This window comes from Hydra vulgaris, chromosome 14, assembly GCF_038396675.1.
Source record: "Hydra vulgaris chromosome 14, alternate assembly HydraT2T_AEP".
Lineage (NCBI taxonomy): Eukaryota > Metazoa > Cnidaria > Hydrozoa > Anthoathecata > Hydridae > Hydra > Hydra vulgaris.
In genome coordinates this window covers 8,195,001-8,213,163 of record NC_088933.1, presented here as the reverse complement: position 1 = coordinate 8,213,163, position 18,163 = coordinate 8,195,001, and the positions used below count along the sequence as shown (strand labels likewise).

Genomic DNA, 18,163 nt, shown 5'->3' with positions numbered 1-18,163 from the left:
TTTTGAATTTGAGGAGAAAAGTGGGATGTTGTGGTTTTTTTTGCTTTAACGGATGCAATGTGTTCAGCCACTAAAAGAAAATAATGTCTAATCAACTCAATAAAGTTCAGAAAAATGCCACTGTTTGTTGACCGATGTCTTCTGTTGTTTTCCGAAGGGCAAAATTTTTCTTGGCACAGAACAAAATTGCATCAACAATCACTTTCAAGATGTCTCTCCACTTTTTTATCTCTCCACTGATAACTCTCTGCAGATCAGAATCCAGGGTCTTTCCTTCCTTAAGGTTTTTTTCAAGAGTTTTCTAATCAGAATAGCATCTTTGGTGTTCATTGCTGTTTTCATGCTAAGGAATTCTTGGGTTTAGTTTTATCCAGTCACAAAACTCTTTGGAAATTTCTGAAAAATTGTTGGTTTTTGTTGTTGAAAATAACAAACAGCAAAAACAAAATAAGAAATCTTTTTTTGTTGCTGTACTGCAGCCAAGTGCAAACAAATTTTTCACCATTGGGATGAATTTTTCCATACCATTTTGAGCTGAAGTGTCACATTCTGTTGTCAAAATCACACAGCGTGTTTGGGAAAAATTCTCTTCTGTCTTGCTCTGGCCCATGCTCAATCAAAAAGTATCTTGTTTTGTCCGTTATTTTAGGCCATGTTGCTGGATCCCTGTGTTGAAAATTTTCTTTCGAGGCCACTGGAATTTCTGAGATTTCTAAATGAAGTTCATCCTCGTCCACTTCAGCTGGGCCTGAAAGCTGGGCATATCCATCTTCCCTTGTTGGTTCTGAGTCAGTTGTGCAAAATTCTTCTTGACTTTAGCTGATGAAAATCTCCTCTTCAATTAATTTTAAATGATAATCTGAACTTAAGTCAATTATAGGATCTGTTGAATTGTCATTAACTTCAATACAAATATCCTCTGAAATAATTTGTTTTCCACTGAGTTTGTTACCAACCACTTTTTGAAACAGTTTTGTAGTTTCTCGTCACTTTCTTGGTGCTGTTTTCTTTTCTTCTTAAATTCAGCACCAGAAAATTTTTTGATTTGATTCATAATAGAATCACAATGTTCAGAAGTTATCAAAGGTATGTTAGTGTTAAAGGGCGCTCTTTTGTTCAGTAAATGAGCTTTAATATTTAGGAGTTTGTTTCAAGAGGCGGAATTTTAATTAATTTTCTTATCAACAGCAGCGACGCCGTGAAAATTTGTTTCATAAACTGATTATTGTTTTTAATTTATTTTTTTAATTTATCAAAATTTGCGCCCTCCCAATTTTGGCGACTCAGGCCGCGGCCCGGCCGGCCCCGCCCTTGGTACGGCTCTGCCCCCGAGTATTGTAAACTGATTATTTGAGCTAATAATTTTTATTTTTGTAGATATATTTTTGAATAACTTTTTTCTTTTGATTTGATCAGCGTAGCTCGAACCAGATTTTGCGTAAACGTTTATTATTAGAATAATGTGGTATTCGTTTTCCACTATAATATAATTATAATGACCATCAAGATTTTTGAAATGTTCAATTATTTTAAAGTTATAATTAGTTTGGTTAGTTAAGATTAAAGTACCACCTGTGTGTGACGTACCACTCGAGAAAAACCTGGATTATTCCCTTTGTCGAATAAAGTTTTCTGCGTCTTGCTTATTTAAATGGGTTTCTTGCAAAAGATAAAAATCATAATTCATTTTTTTCAGTTTTTTAATAATAATTTTTTGCTTATTTGCGTCACCAAGGCCGCCTCAATATTTGTTCGAGTGCGATTTTTAATGACATGACGAAAGAGAGTGAAAGAATGTGCAGAAAGCATAATGACAGATGGTTTTAAAATACATTTTCTTAGAATACAAAAATATAAAAAAAAAAAAAAAAAATACTTGTAGATATAAACTTTATAAACTAAATATTTATTCATGTCGCCCTTTGTCGTGCAACTCTTTTTGAGCCTTCCTTTTGAGGAGTCGGCGATGGTGCATTTCTGCTACAAATATTTTTGTCGTTTTTATTTCGATCAACTCGCCTTCTTCAACGTCGCTTTGACTTTCGCTGTTTCTTTTTAGTTTTAGTTTTTCTTCTCGTTTTTGGTAGCGGCTTTTAACGATTTGAAAGCAAGGTTCTATAGAAACATTGACAGGTATTTTGCTGTCAGTTTGCTTTTTAGCAAGTGTAATATTTTTAATCGTTTTCTCTTTTTCTGCCGATTTTTCGCTATTTATTTCGAGACGCTGTTTTCTTTCTTTGGGTTTTTCTGTTGAGTTTTTAAAAATTTCTGAGGGTTCCTTATGTGAAATGCATCGTTGTTAGGGAGAGTGTGAGTTGCTGCATGTTTTGCAGAGAAAAGATTTCCCTGCAAAATGTAGAGCGTTATTTATTCCATCAATTTCGATCGTATGTGGAATTTCTTCTAGTTTTACAGAAGGCTTTATTCGAATCAGCATTCGACCGTCTTTCGTATTTCTGTTAAAGCGGTACGTTGTGTGAGTTACTGAGTATAACTCGCTTATAAAAGGCTGCATTTGTGCTAAAATTTCATCGTCCTCAATTAGAGGGTCACATTTAACGGTTATTAGAAGACCAATGTCACTCCGTATCTATAAATCCGTATCCGTATTTTTTTAAAAGGAAAACTCATACTCTGCCGCTATTGGTTACAATGTAAAGTTCAAGTCGAACTTGACTCAAGTTCGCTTCTTGCATTCCACCCTTAGAGTTTATGTTCTGGTTACTACCAGACAATTGTATACTTGCTTCATTAACGAAAATCGCATCTTCTTTTTGATTCATTTCTATCACCCAGTTTCCTCTGGTATTGTGTATGTCAAACTGCTGACTTTATTTTCGCCAACAATTCGAGATATTTTTTGATAAATTTCCTTGGCTCGATTTTCTTGATATTTTTAGTTAAAAATTTCGTTAGGATTCATAAACTCATTAATATCAATAACACGCTGAATTTTGATTTCAAAATTTAAAATATTTTACTAACAAAATTTAAAAATATTTTACTAAGCTACTGCTGTCGGCCACCTACTGGAAGAACTGAGTACCTAAGCAATTATCTTGTACATAATGTAATAGAAAAAGCTAGTCAAGAAAAGAAATTATGAACTAGGGGATTTCAACCTAGAATACGATAAATTTTGTTCTAGATAACTTCCAGCGTAACTAGCTATTACAAACAATCACCATATAAAATTAAAAAGTTTACAAGTAAAACATTATGTTATGTAAGTTTTTAAATAGATTGCAAATAAAACATTATGTTGTGTAGGCAAAGTAGTGTGCTCTATGTATAATTCAGGAATGGACTGCCTTTTATTTAAGGTTGTTCACGGAAGCAAAAGTCGAATTTTCGATAAAAAAAAATTTTCGAAACTCTGTTTTTGTTTCGGTAAGTTCGAAATAATTTCAAACTAATTAATTTTGCATCGAAACGGTTTTTTCATTTCTAAATTGTAAAATTTGCTTCTAAATATTATTTTAATTTCGAAATTCTGAAAATACTACTGAAACAATTTTTCACCTTCGAAATTCTAAAACTTTTGCAAGTATTAGAACCCTCAGGATAAGATAGGGGGTTGATATTTTGTGACATTTTGTGGAAAACGGAGGAGGGAGATCTGAAAAGTTTTTTGCGTTACATAATTTGCAAATGACCCCTTACATCTACACGGTGAAATGTTTCATATAAAGTATTAACTCTCTCAAAGGGAATAAAACCTACCTATAGCAAAAGCTACTTAAGTGTTTTTGTTTACAATTTAAATTGTAAATTCAAAACTATATTTGGTAATAATTTAAAACTATAGTTTATTAGTAAAAATGTGAGGGGGGGGGGGGTAGTAATAAAAGAAACCAAGTAATTTATGTCTGTTTTATATATTTTTAAATTATATAAGTTAACTATTAATGAAACAAAACAATATGAACGCCACGCAGGATAAATTTTGCTAGGTCCAAATGATTTAATATTGTGAAAAAGTCCTTTTGATTTCTTGATAAATATAAAATAAATATATGTCTAAAATAGTAAAATAAAAGTAAATATAAGTTTTAAAATAAACTATTTAGATATGAAGGGTCTCACAACTTAATTATCTTTAGAGCCCTAGCTAAAGAACGGAACGGATCAGCACTGTATATCGGATCGATATTGTATGAGAATCTTTTTAATAATCACATGCAAACACTGCTAAAAAAAAAAAAAAACACATAACTATAAAGTTTTTTAATATAATAATTATTGTCATATGTTATGAAGTTGTTTAGTAATAATGCAGGGCCGTCAGGAAAAATCTTCGGACCATAAAAAGGCAGATGCCAAAAAGCATGCGAAAAAACCTTTTTTGGCGAGCGCTCGTTAAAAAATCAGTCGTAAACCCAGAAATACAGAAGCTAACTAACAATATTTTGGATTTAAATTAATTGGGATGTCGAAAAAAGAAATTTGTAATTTTGATTATTTATTATTTATAAAAATACTAAAGAAATGAAAAAACAATATAAATAAAATGTTAATACAGTAAAAATAGAGAAAAAGTATACAAAAATAGTGTAAGATGAAAATAATATTATTTTTACAAACACACACCCAATGAATCTTTCCCAACCCCTTTTCAGGCCTGGTTGTTTGTATATTATTTTTTAGATACTATGTTAGAACTAAGATTCGGCAAGTTACTTACTGTTAACATTACGAGTTGTTAACTTAGGCGGTATTTAATTCTAGTTACCATACATAGTTATCGGAAGACGTTGTGAAGCTACTTTCAGTGCATTATAAGTTACTCTTAAGTACTTTTAGTTGTTCCCAAGTAACCGCAGATACCCGTACCGGTAACTAAAATATTTTTTTGGAAGTTGCTGAAATCCTCAAACCCTTAGTAGAAATTTGAGAGAGTAAACAAAAAACTTAGTGCTGGATTAGGAGAGAGGTTGTTGGGATGGAGGGAGATACTATATAATTAATCTTTTAATTTAATATGAAAAGAAGAAAGGCAAATATTTTATTCCGGCTCTGAAAAAACTACATTCTATTCAGCAGTCATATTTGCTTTTGTTAACAAAATAAAATTAAAAAGATTTATAATGTTCAATCAAATAAAAAGATATTAGAAATGCATGTATAAGTACTATTATTCGACTAAATCGACTTTTAGTTGATTAGTAGATAATCCAAAGTCGATTAGATCCACTTTTAGATTTTTCAAAGTCGACTTATTTCGACTAGTAGACTTTTATTCGATTTAGTCGAAGTCGATAGCAACACTAGACGATAATTCGTCTGTTTTTTTTAACCGTGAACGTCGGGAAGTCACGTGACTTCCCAAAGTTCACGGGGAAAAAAAAAGTCAGACGAAACACCGTCAATAACAACACTAGTTTAAACACTTTTTAAATTTAAATTTGCATAACGTAAGTTTAAACCTTAGATTTAGAATTTACATAAAAGTTCGTGTGCTTTTCCTAAATGATATAATTATGACGTTTAAAAGTTATAATGTGCAATTCCTTAATGGCCTCTAACGCAGGTATAAGAAATCATTGTTGTAACTTAAACGGCTAATTACTCTCTAGTGGTTATTTAGATAAGATTTACAACGATTTCAAACTATTATATTTATTCCTAAGCAATCTTTTTGTTACATAACTCTAAAATGCAACTAAGTTATAATAATCTCCTTAATCGCTCGGTAACATAAGTGAAGTAACATGTGTTACACATTTACTAATAACATAAGATCTTAATTTATTAATATTTGTTATATGCGTACGAGTAAAAAAACTACTTGCTTTTTTGTTTGAATAAATATGTCAAAAACAAATAAATTCGTTATTAAGAAAGGAATAAGAAAACGAAGCTTCGTTTGGACATATTTCGAAAAAGACCAAAAGAATCAAAAAGACCAAAAAAATCAAACAAAATGCAGCATATGTTATAAGACTCTACCTTACAACAGTTCGACCATTTCAATGCAATCCCATTTATCAATTGATCATTGCATTAATTCAAAAATATCTAAAAAAATCAACAGTTTTACTCAACGATGATGATATATCCGATATTGAGAGCGGTAATGAAAATAGTTTTGAAGAGACTGGTCATAAAAAATCAAACAAGTTATTGATGAACTTTATTGTTGGTACTGATCAGCCGATTTCGATAGTACGTCATCCAGATTTTGTAAACTTAGATAGTGAGTTAAACAAAAGCCACAAAATGCCATGCAGAAACACGGTGGGCAAAAAATTAATTGCATCAATTACGGACAATCTAAGATCAATTTTAATGCAGAATTGAAGGGATGTCATTTCATTACAATTACTTGTGATGTTTGGTCATATTGAGTAAAAACAGCTACCTCGGTGTGACTTGTCATTTTTTGACAAAAATATGATTCTGGTTGACCGAAACCTGGATCTTCGGTTTATGTCTGAAGTGAAAACAGCTGAATATTTATTTAATACGTTAAACGAAATCTTCAGTGAATGGTCAATCTGTAATAAGATTTTTGCACTAGTTACTGACTCAGGTGCAAACATTTTCTCTGCAGTAAATAAATTTGATGATAATGTTCTTAAGATTCCATGTGCTGGTCATCGTTTGAATCTCGTGGTTAACGATCTTCTAAACACGAGAGATATAAAAGTAAAAAAATTAAAAAATGGTTCAAAGCGTTACAAAGTAAAGGATTACGACGCTAATGGAAAATTATTAATAAAGAAATTACGGAAAGTGAAGTTAAAGAAATTGAAAAAATTTTTCTTTTTTTTTCATTTAAGCATTCGGTGATGTTACAAAAAAAGTTAATAGAAGTTCAAGAAACACTTCGATATGAAACTAAAATAAAGTTAGTACAGGATATAGCTATTCGCTGGAATAGCCAATTCGATATGATTGAATCTATATTAACTAATAAAACTGCGTTGGATATGATAAGCATCGAATACCAAAATATAAAAGACTATCTTCCCACTGCTAATGAATTTAAGGTGCTGGAGGATTTATGTGATTTGTTACACCCAATTAAAAAGCTAACAAAACTTTTTAGCAGAAAGAAATATGTTACAGTAACATTTATGTTTCCAACATTGTATTCTCTACTAAATGGAATACTTGAATTGCAACACATTTTTACAGAACTAGTTAAGACTTTTCAAAAGGAATTATTAATGTCTCTAAAAGGGCGTTTTAAATACATTTTTGCTAATGATTTTTTCTTTACAGCTACTTTTCTTGATTTTAAATTTCGTAAATTTGAGTTTATCAAAAATGATATCGATAGATATGAATGCATTACAAAGGCAAAAATGTTTATAAAAACATTTTATGAAATGCATCTAAAAGAATCCGAAGAAATCGATATAACAATTGAAACAAATTGTTTAAATAACACTTTAAACTCATCAAACAGCTCAACTGACAATACCATAAAAACATTTCAACAATCATCAACAAATAATGAAAAACTTTTCTTTATCAAATAATGTTAAAAGAGTTCGAATTGAACTGAAATTTGTTTTCACTTATAATTCTTAGTAACTTAAAACACTTGTATTCTTTTTTGTTTATCTGATGAGCTTTTTAACAAACAGCTTAATTAATGATAAGTTGTTTTCTTTCCAGTCTTTATTTTCTTTTTCTGTCCGGAAAAAACACCAGTATTCAATCATTGAGCTGCCACCAGAGCAGACGCTAGTATGTGTCACGTGGCGGGATCTAATTAAAATTTTTGCTAAGTAAAAAATAAGGTCTTTGTTTTTTGAAATTCGACGACTGGCTCGTCTAAAAGGTCTACATTTGCCGGCTTATTTATAAGCATAAATTTTTCCAACTAAATGCACAAAAAATGCATTGAGGAGGGAAGGGGTGTGCATAATTTTAAATTTAAGTAATCTTTCCCCATCACAGAATGGTTTAGAATTTGTAACTAAAGAGACTAATTTCATAGCTTGCAACAGTAGCATTTACTGTTAAGATAGTGCCTCTTTTTAACAAATCTTGTTGTCCAACAAACTAGTTATAATTAAGATTTTTAGATGTTTTGATTCATGGTGCCTCCTTAAATTATATTCTTTGCACACTAAAACAGATTCATTACATACTAAACATACTGGCACCAAATTAAATTTACCAAAATAGTATTATTTTGCCACATATACATATATCTCTAAATACAACATATATGTATATATATCTATATATATATATATATATATATATATCTATATATATATATATATATATATATATATATATATATATATATATATATATATATATATATATATATATATATATATATATATATATATATATATATATATATATGTATATATATATATATATATATAGATATATATATATATATATATATATATAGATATATATATATATATATATATATATATATATATATATATATATATATATATATATATATACATATATATTAACGAAGAAAGAACAAATTTATCTATGGTACTTTAAGTTTCATGCCTATACGGCAATCATCAGCCATTGAATACAAATTCAAAAACAAAAAAAACCGCTAAAATTACAAAATACTATGAGTTTTGTTTTATTATTATAATACAAAATAGCCTTAAATATCAATATATATATATATATATATATATATATATATATATATATATATATATATATATATATATATATATATATATATATATATATATATATATATATATATATATATATATATATATATATATTTATATATACATATATATATATATATATATATATATATATATATATATAAATATATATATATATATATTTATATATATATAATAAAAGGTCTACCTGCTGGTAAACACCCCGTGGTAAATTATTTAGGCGCCCGGTTATTTTAATATTATTATGCAAATAAAATATAATGTATTAAAATTACTTTTTGGAATAAATTTAACTTTCCAAATTTCTATTTTTTTTCTTCCTGAAATTAATTAAACTTTTCGAAATCTAATTTTATTTTCGAAATTAATTTAGTTTATCAAATATTGTTTGGTTTTTTTCGAAATTAATTGCACATTTCAAAATTAGGCTTTCGAAATCCTTTTACTTTTTCGAAATTAATTTTACTTTTTGAAATCCACCTTTTTTTTTCGAAGTTTATTTCACATTTCGAAATTCTGATTTTTCTTTCGAAATTAATTTCGGTTTTCGAAGATCAATTTTTTACTTCACAATTCCTTTTCTATTTCTGAAATTAATTTGGATAGTTCGATTATTTTTTTAAGTTCTTATCATACTGTTGTTTATTTCTCTCCTCCGGCGTCTGCCTTGTAGAGATATTAATAATGAATACAATGGTATTAATTACAAGATGGTCCACTGTTCCATTACTAAGTCACATATAAAACTCACAAGAGTTAAATACTTAATATAGAAAAATGAAGACCTCACATACACAAAAAAGAAGAAACGAAAATGAAATAAAATCAAAAAACAAAACAAAAAAACAAACAAGAAAAACATGAAAAGCAAGATTCGAAAATAATCGAAAAAGTTCCAAAAATAATCTGGGCATTTTAGTTTAAAAAAAGATTGTTGTTTTTATCTATTTTAATTTTGTTATCTTTGCTCCAGATTTTTTCACATTGTAAAAGAAAAAACTCCTGACTGTTTGATATTTTTGAAATTTCGAATTCCTCATACAAAATCTTTTTGATTTTGTTTTGGAATTCCTCTAACAAACATCGACTTTTCATGGAACGACCTCATTCTATTACAATATAATTTATATAAAAGTTCGTTAAGAAGTAAATTTCTAATATAAAAACTATTTACAGGTGATAAAGGAAAAAGTAAAGTTTTGAATGTATTTTTAAGAGGTGGATGATGTGGATAGATTTTATGAATAAGAGCGAGTGTGTATTTTATGAGTGGTTGTGCTTTTTCACATCTAAACATCATATGGGGAAGGTTTTCCGTTTTTTTCATACATTGAGGGCAGAGATCGTCTGTTACAAAGCCTCTTTTTTTTAAAAATCGAGTTGGTTGGAATTGCAAAGTGTATTAGTTTGTATTTAATTTCGTCTGCTTTATTGTTGATGTTACTTTTGTGGATGAAGTTAAATAATTGGGACCAGTCTTTTGTTGTTATGCTTCTCATGCTATATTTATAGTAGTCTGCCCATCATTAAAATTTTCCTGTTAGGTTTATTTCTGCATCATTTTTGGAGATAGTGTATACATTTTTTGGTTTGAGATTTATAAATTCGAGAGAGGGTGAGTTTATTAGATAAACAGATGTTAGTGCTTTGTTGTGGTCGTAGCTTTGGCTTTGAGAATTTATGAAGTGATTCCATTTCGGTGGAAGTGAATTTATTATTTTTGTTAAAAGGTGTTGCTTTATACCGATGAGTTGACTCTCTAGAAAGCCGCTAGCAAATACTTTTGAAATGTCGCCTATCTTGATTATGCTGTTGTTTGTGGATTCTGGTGATGGTTTAAGGATTTTACGCTCGTGTCTTATATATAGATTGTAGAATATTGGTTGGTTTAGTACTTCCTCGATGGTAAGATTTTGGTGGTTATTGAATTTTCTATAGAGATGACTCCACGTTTTTATTATTTGACGGTAGTAGGGGGGTAGAGTTTTTAATGATTTGGAAGAATGCGTGGTGAGAAATATAAGATTTTCTTGATTTGCATGTCGGTGATTATTAAAAATATGAAGGGCTGAATCTTTCCATGCTCCCTGTTTGTTCTCATCAAAATATTTGGAAATCCAACTTAGTTGAATTGATGGCAGTTTTTTTTTCACGTCGATAATGTTTAAACCGCCTTTATTGATAGGGAGTTTGGAAATTTGTTTAGGTGTTTTTATGGAGCTATTATTCCAAAGGAAGTTGTTGATTTTTCGTTCTATTAGTTTTATATTTTTGTCACATGGTATAGGTAGGGTGAAAGCAAGATGCCATAAGCCACTTAGTAGTGTTTGGTTGATTATTAGAGCTTTTCCTTTAATCGATAATTTAAATCTTTCCCACTTTTTGTCCAATTTTTCTATGCTTTCGTTCCATTGTCGGTTGATATATTGGTTAGAATTAGAGAAATTAACACCTAGACTCTTAAAAGTAGTATCATGCCATACGAAATTTAGAAAACTGTCTTTTATTATAGATCTGTTTCGTCCAAGCCACAGACCTTGACATTTGAAAATGTTCAACTTTGTTCCTGTACCTCGTTTGTATATGTTTAGAGCGTTGCCTAAAGCTATTATTGAGTTGTCAGTTGATAGGAAAAAGACAGTGTCATCCGCATACTGTTGCAGTTTAGTTTCTTTATTGTCGATTGTGATTTCTTTAATTTCTGGATTTTCTTAATTTCTTATCATATTGTTGTTTATTTCTCTCCTACGGCGTCTGCCTTGTAGAGATATTAATAGTGAATACAAATGTATTAATTACAAGATGGTCCACTGTTCCATTCAGGGCTGCGGAGTCGGTAAACCACTGTTCCGACTCCGACTCCGACTCCTTAACTTATCATGGACAAACTCCGACTCCGACTCCGACTCCCGACTCCGACTCCGACTCCTCCAAAAGTCACCAATTTGTAAAAACAAATTTACCGCGTTAAAATGTTAAGATTTCTGAACAAAACAATTTTATGAACTTTTGTAAATAGATATACAATAACCTCTTATGCAGTCACTAATAAAATTATGAATTTGTCCTCAAAAATATTATTGCCTCCATCAGATCTTCCTTCATGGATGTCCTCAAATCTGATCTTATTATTTTTAGCGCAGAGAACAACCTCTTCACACTAACTTGAGTTGGTGGCAAGGCAGTAACTACTCGGGCAACTTCTCTGACCATTTCAGGATACATATCAATTGCTTGCAGTACTGTTACTTTTGATCACCGGTCAAATTGTTCCACTACTTTTAATGCACATGAAAAACTGAGTTGAAATTTACTGGCAGTGTTCTCTGATAGGGATGACTCTTTTTCCATGCGTGAACGCTTTGTACGGTCTTTATGGTCCAAATATTTCTCAAAATCAAAATCTTCATCAGTAGATGATGTTGAAGATGTGGCAGTATGACCCAATTCTTCTTGTTCCTGACAGTTCTGTAACTTGTTCATTCTTACAGCTATTTCAAACAGAGCTTCTTTTCCTTTAGTCAGCTGTTGATCATCAAGAAGTATCCGATGCATTGGGTCTACATAAACAGCTGCCAAAAGAATCTTATTTTCTAATAGTACTTTTTCTCTCTGTTTCATTGAAGCGGCAATGCCACTTGCAAATAACGCTCCTTTTTGAGACAGGCAAAACATCAAGTTTTTCCACTCCTTAAGGAAAATGCCTGGAGTTAAGTCCTCTTCTTGCAGTTTTTTAGTCACTGCAAATGAATGTTGTAGCAATTCTTCAAGCTCTTTCACCTGTTTCCATTGGCTTTCAAATAGCATCAATTGAGGATTAGCCATGTCTACGAGAAAGGGTTTCAGTTCAACCAAGCGTTGAATCATTAAGTAGGTACTTCCCCATCGTGTGACTTGATCAATAATTGCCCCTTTTCCAGCGCGTCTCTTCAAAATTGAGTCAACTTTAGGAGTTCTGGCTGCAGTAGCCAATTTTCTCAACTTTTTAATTAGTGCAGCAGCATGTCCTTCTTGCAGACCATCCCGTATAGCCAGCTGTAGCGTATGCATAGCACAGCGCATGTGATGAATGCGAAAAACGTATCGACATAGTTTCAACAAGCTCATCTAAACTGTTATGTTGCTGTTTATCTGAAGCAACTTCGGTTTGCTCCTCTGTCTCTATACTGTGTTCCTCCATTCCAAATATATCTGTTTTTCTGAACCCAGTATGTTCTTCTAGCTGCCTGAAATAAAGCTGGAGAAATTCGCTAGTGTGATGAGCTTTGGTGTCTTTTACTGCCAATGTCTTGGTAACTATTTCATTATTTTCACAAACAAATTGGACATTGATCGCAAAATAGTTCACTCTGTGACGTGTACAGCCGTCCATTTTAAGAAACACAAAGCGTCCTTTGAGAGATTCTTTAAGTTCTTCTTTTTGTTTAAAAGCTTCTTCAATCACTAATTTTCTAATAGTCTCTCTCTCTCTCCAGAGAAACGCTAAGCTTGCGGGCCATTTCTCCCATTAAGACCCATAAAAGCTGGTTTTAAAAATAATGATATAGGCAAATCATCCTTTACCACAAGCTCTATGATCTTTTTTTAAATGTATCTATGTATATACATATATATATGTATATATATATATATATATATATATATATATATATATATATATATATATATATATATATATATATATATATATATATATATATATATATATATATATATATATATATATATATATATTTGAGGGCTAGAGTTTGATACTTAAGCTTTAGACTGACAGAACAAAAAATATTTTAATGAATAATATATATAAAATTCATATGAAATTTATGAAACTTTGAAAGATTTTTTTTAAGCTGGAGTCGGAGTTGGTATAATTTTTCCGACTCCGACTCCAGCCAAAAAGAGCTCCGACTCCGAATCCACAGCCCTGATTCCATTACTAAGTCACATAAAACTCAAAAGAGTTAAATACTTAATATAAAAAAAACTTAGACCTCTTAAGTTCGTATGGATTTCGATAGAATTGCGCAGTATGGTACTGTATTGCATTTTATTACGTCATCTGGCTATTTGCCTTACTGACGCCCTCATAATTTTTACAAGGTAACGTAAAAAAATAAACGAAAAACGAAAATAAAAAACGATTAACAAAGACGTCCATTATGGACTAAAAACAAAAAATAAAAAAATCCTGAATAAAAAGAAAACAAGAAAGAAAAGAGAACCAAAAATTAAATTACTATTGGAACTATTTTAGATAGTTCCGTCTGTTAGCGACTAATTTAAAAAATTTATTTTGTTATTAATTTGTTTTTAACCTCATATCTCATTAAAAATCTTAAAAAGGTTAAGTTTTCTTTTTTTGTTAAAAATAAATTAGTCCTTTTTTACAAGGAAATTTTTCTGACTTATATATAATAAATACCAAATATAATAGTTATAGAAATGCCTAAGAAAAATAACAAATTTAAAAAACAACAAACAAAAAATAAGTATTAAAAAAGAAAAAAGAAAATTATTCAAAATAGTTATGTATATCAGCGACTAGATTTAAAACTCCTTTCTTAAAAATATTTCTCAATTCGTATTTATATTTGTTTTGCTCCTTTTGGTTAATTATTAATAATCTTTCGTTTATAAGCAACCGTTTGACTTTGCTTTCAAACTTTTTAAGCAAAAACTTTACACTAAAGCATTTCTTCTCAAAAAAACTTTTCATTCGATTAAAATAAATTTCTACCACGAGAGTTTCTAATAAAATATAACTAAACTCTTTGTTGACTGCGTTTGCACCGTATTTAAACATAATAAATTTCAAAGTGTTATAATGAGGAAATTCCGTTGGATATATTTGATCCAAAACATCTAATAAAAACAAAATTAAAGGTTGCACCTTTTCACATTTATACATCATGTGGTATATGGTTTCGTCTTCAGACTTGCACTGCGGACATAATTTGTCGCTTCCTAATTTTCTGATAAGATTATTTTCATTGGTTGGTAATAAAAAATGCGCAATTTTAAAAAATATTTCGCTTGCTTTGTTGTTTGTGTTTCTTTTGTTTATATTTAGAAAAAAAAATTCCCATTCCTTTTTACTGACTGTTTGCATACTTTGGCAGTCTTTAGATGCCCATAGATTATACTTATGAGCTAAAAATTTTTTCGTTTTGTTTTGAATTTTATAAAGTGTGGAGACTGTGAGTCTTTTGTACTCATACTTTTCTTTTTTCTTCAAAATATAAAATGGCGCTTTTCTAAAATCATATTTTTGTCCTTCGTTTAATATTTTGTTTATCCAATTTTTTGGTAGTGCTTTAATAATATTGTTCATTTGGATCTCAGTCAAACCTATTGATAGCGGACTTAAAAATCCTGGCTGAAAAACTTTCGCTATATCCGCCACAAGAACAATTTCATTTTTGATGTGCACCTTTTCCGGACTCAAAAATTGATTTTCACTGTTTTTAATGTTGTTATTAAAAAACAACGGCTGACTAAGTATCTCTTCTATTTCAACAACGGGCACCCTGTTATCTTGTTTGAGTTTACAAAAATTCAACAATAACTGTCTATAAAATGGCGGTAATACCCTAATTCGTGTTGGAGTTGTTTCAAAAATGTACTTATTTAATTTTAAGCTTCTATAAGAATTGAGTATGTGCAACATGGCTTCTTTCCACGGGCCTTCTAAATTTTCGTTATGACATTTTGAAACCCAACTCATTTGTATTGCTTTGAGTTTGCTCGTGAGGTTAACCACTCCAAGACCGCCGTTTGTTATTTTTTGTTGTGTTTTTTCTTTACTAAGCCTTAAAACTTTAACACCCCAGATAAAATTGTTTATTTTTGACTCTATTCTAGATAAGATGTTTTTACGGGGAATAGGAACAACAAAAGCCATGTGAATAACTTGGGGAATTACAATTGTATTAACTATTAGTTTTTTGCCTTTTAGGGATAATTTATATTTTTCCCATTTCTTTAAAGTGCTCTCCATTTTAATGAATTGTTCTTTCCAATTCATTTCGTAAGTAAATTTTCCCGTGTTGCAGAAAAGTACCCCGAGGCTTTTGAATGATTTTTTGTCCCAGGTAAAGTCTAGAAAACTATTTTTTTCTGCGAATCTGTTTCTTCCCAACCAAATTCCCTGACACTTTGCTAAATTAATTTTCGTGCTTGTCGCTCTATAATTAAGGTTTAGGGCTATACCTATATTTACAATAGAATTATCACCGCTTAAATAAAAATTAGTATCGTCGGCATATTGTTGAATTTTTGTTTCTTTTTTGCCTATAGTTATTCCTTTTATGTTTTTGTTTTGTCTTACATATGTTGAAAATATTTCTGCTTGAATGATGTATAAAATCATGGATAAGGGGCAACCTTGCCTTACTCCTCTCATTATGTCTATAGCTTGCGAAAGTTCTCCGTTTATTTTTACTTTAGCGTTTATTTTATTATAAATTGTTTTTATCTGATTTACAAAAACCTTATCAAAACCAAAATGTTCAAGACTTTTAAATAAAAAAGATCTGTCAACTCGGTCAAAAGCTTTCACCTGATCTATGGAGAGAATGCACGCATCTAAATTTTCTGCATTGGCAATGCTTATTATGTCCCTAGTATAACTTAAATTGTTGTTCATAGTTCTATTTTTAATGCATGCCGTTTGATTGCTGTTTATTATATTCGGTAATATATTTGCCAATCTGTTGGCGATTGTTTTTGTTAGTATTTTATAATCGACATTAGTCAGTGAAATGGGTCTCCAATTCCTAATGTCGTTTTTGTTTCCTTTTTTGAAAATGCATGTAATTAACGCCTCTCTTTGTGAAGGAGTCATTTCGCCTTCGCTTAATGCGTTATTTAGCGCTGCTGTAAGATCTTTACTTATCAAGTCAATAAATGTTTTATAATATTCTACTGTTAGACCATCTGAGCCAGGCGATTTATTATTTTTCATTTGAGACAAAGTAGTTTTAATTTCTGACTCGGAGATTTTTTTTGTCAAAAGAGAATTTTCTCGCGCTGTCACTTTTTTAACTTTAGCATTGCTTAATAAAAATTCTTGAGAAACGCTATCATTTATTTTCAATTTATAGAGTTTTTCATAAAAACTTTTAAATTCTAAAAGAATCTCTTCCGGCTTAGTAATTGTTTCGTCTCTTTTGTTATTAATTTCGGAAACAAACTGTTTAGAAAGTTTTTGTTTCTCTAAACCAAAAAAAAATTTAGAGCATTTTTCCCCTTCCAGTCTCCACTGGATTCTCGCCCTTATAGCCGCTCCTTCTGCTTTTTCTTTTTCTAAATGTTCTAATTTTCTTTTTATCTCTCTGTACATTATTTTCATGTTTTCATTCAAATGCATTTTTTTAGAAGCGTTTCTTAAGGATTTTAAAAGTTTAAACTCTTTTTTCTTTTTTATTTGATTTTGTTTTTGTCCAAAGCGCTGCGCGACTTTTTTAATTTTTTCTTTTCCGCATTCCCACCAATCTTTTATGTTAATAAAGTTACATTTTTGGTTTTCCCATTCTCGCCACTTTTCTTTTACAATGACATTAAATTCATCATTTAATAGTAGTTTGTTGTTCAAAATCCAACATCCCTTTCCAAATTTAAAAGAATTTATTTTTAATATTACAATTTGGGCATTATAATGGTCGGTTAGAATTGTTGGTTCTAAAAATGTTTTTACTTTTTGTCTAACTATTTTGCTTATGTAAAAGCGGTCAAGTCGAGAATGGGACACTCCGTTTGATGCAGCAAACGTATATTCTGCTATGGAAGGATTAAAAATTCGCCAAGTATCTTCTACCTGCAAAAGGTTTAACAAAGTTTTTAACGTGTTTATAGATCTAGAATAATTTTGATAAAGCGCTGGGTATCTGTCGATTTCAGACATAGTTTCGTTAAAATCCCCTCCCATTAAAATTTGAAAATCGTTTAAATTTTTATTACGGAAGACATTTATCAACTCGCGAAAAAAGTTTTTTCTTAATAACTGCGCGTTTCCGCCAGATGGCGCGTAAATGTTAATTATTAAAAAGTTAGCATTATTAATGTTTAAAGCCACATAATTATAACTTCCATTTTGGTCGTGACCAGAAAAAATTACGTTTTCAAATCGCTTTTTGCATAATATCGCTGTTCCGCCTTTTTTATTTGTTCCTAATGAGAAATAAATATCTCCTTCCCACTCGTTTTTAAAATTATTTAAAAGATCATTAGTTAAATGCGTTTCCTGTAGAAGAAAAAAATCATATGGTTTATTTTTATATGAGTTAATAATTGTCCTCCGCTTTTCCGCATTTCTCAGACCATTAACATTTGAAGTTAAAAAACTTAAACTTTCCATTTTTAACTTTTAGTAAAATTTAAAATTAAAAAAAAAAAAAAAAAAAAAAAAAAAAAAAAAAAATGCCAATTTTTAATAAACTCCCCGTGATCAGGAGAAAGCTTTCGAACAGATTGACCTCAAAATTATTAATACCAAAATTAAAAATTGCGCCATAAAGAATAAT

General features: G+C 30.0%; 1 protein-coding gene across 1 annotated transcript in view; it reads right to left on the bottom strand.

Moving 5' to 3' along the window:
• Positions 1 to 3,953: 3,953 nt before the first annotated feature.
• LOC136090519 (uncharacterized) overlaps positions 3,954 to 18,163 on the bottom strand; it is a 15,612-nt gene continuing 1,402 nt past the window's right edge. The window contains exon 2 of the mRNA XM_065817243.1: positions 3,954 to 4,191. The gene's annotated coding sequence lies outside the window, so the exon portion shown is untranslated. The remainder of the gene's footprint in view (positions 4,192 to 18,163) is intronic.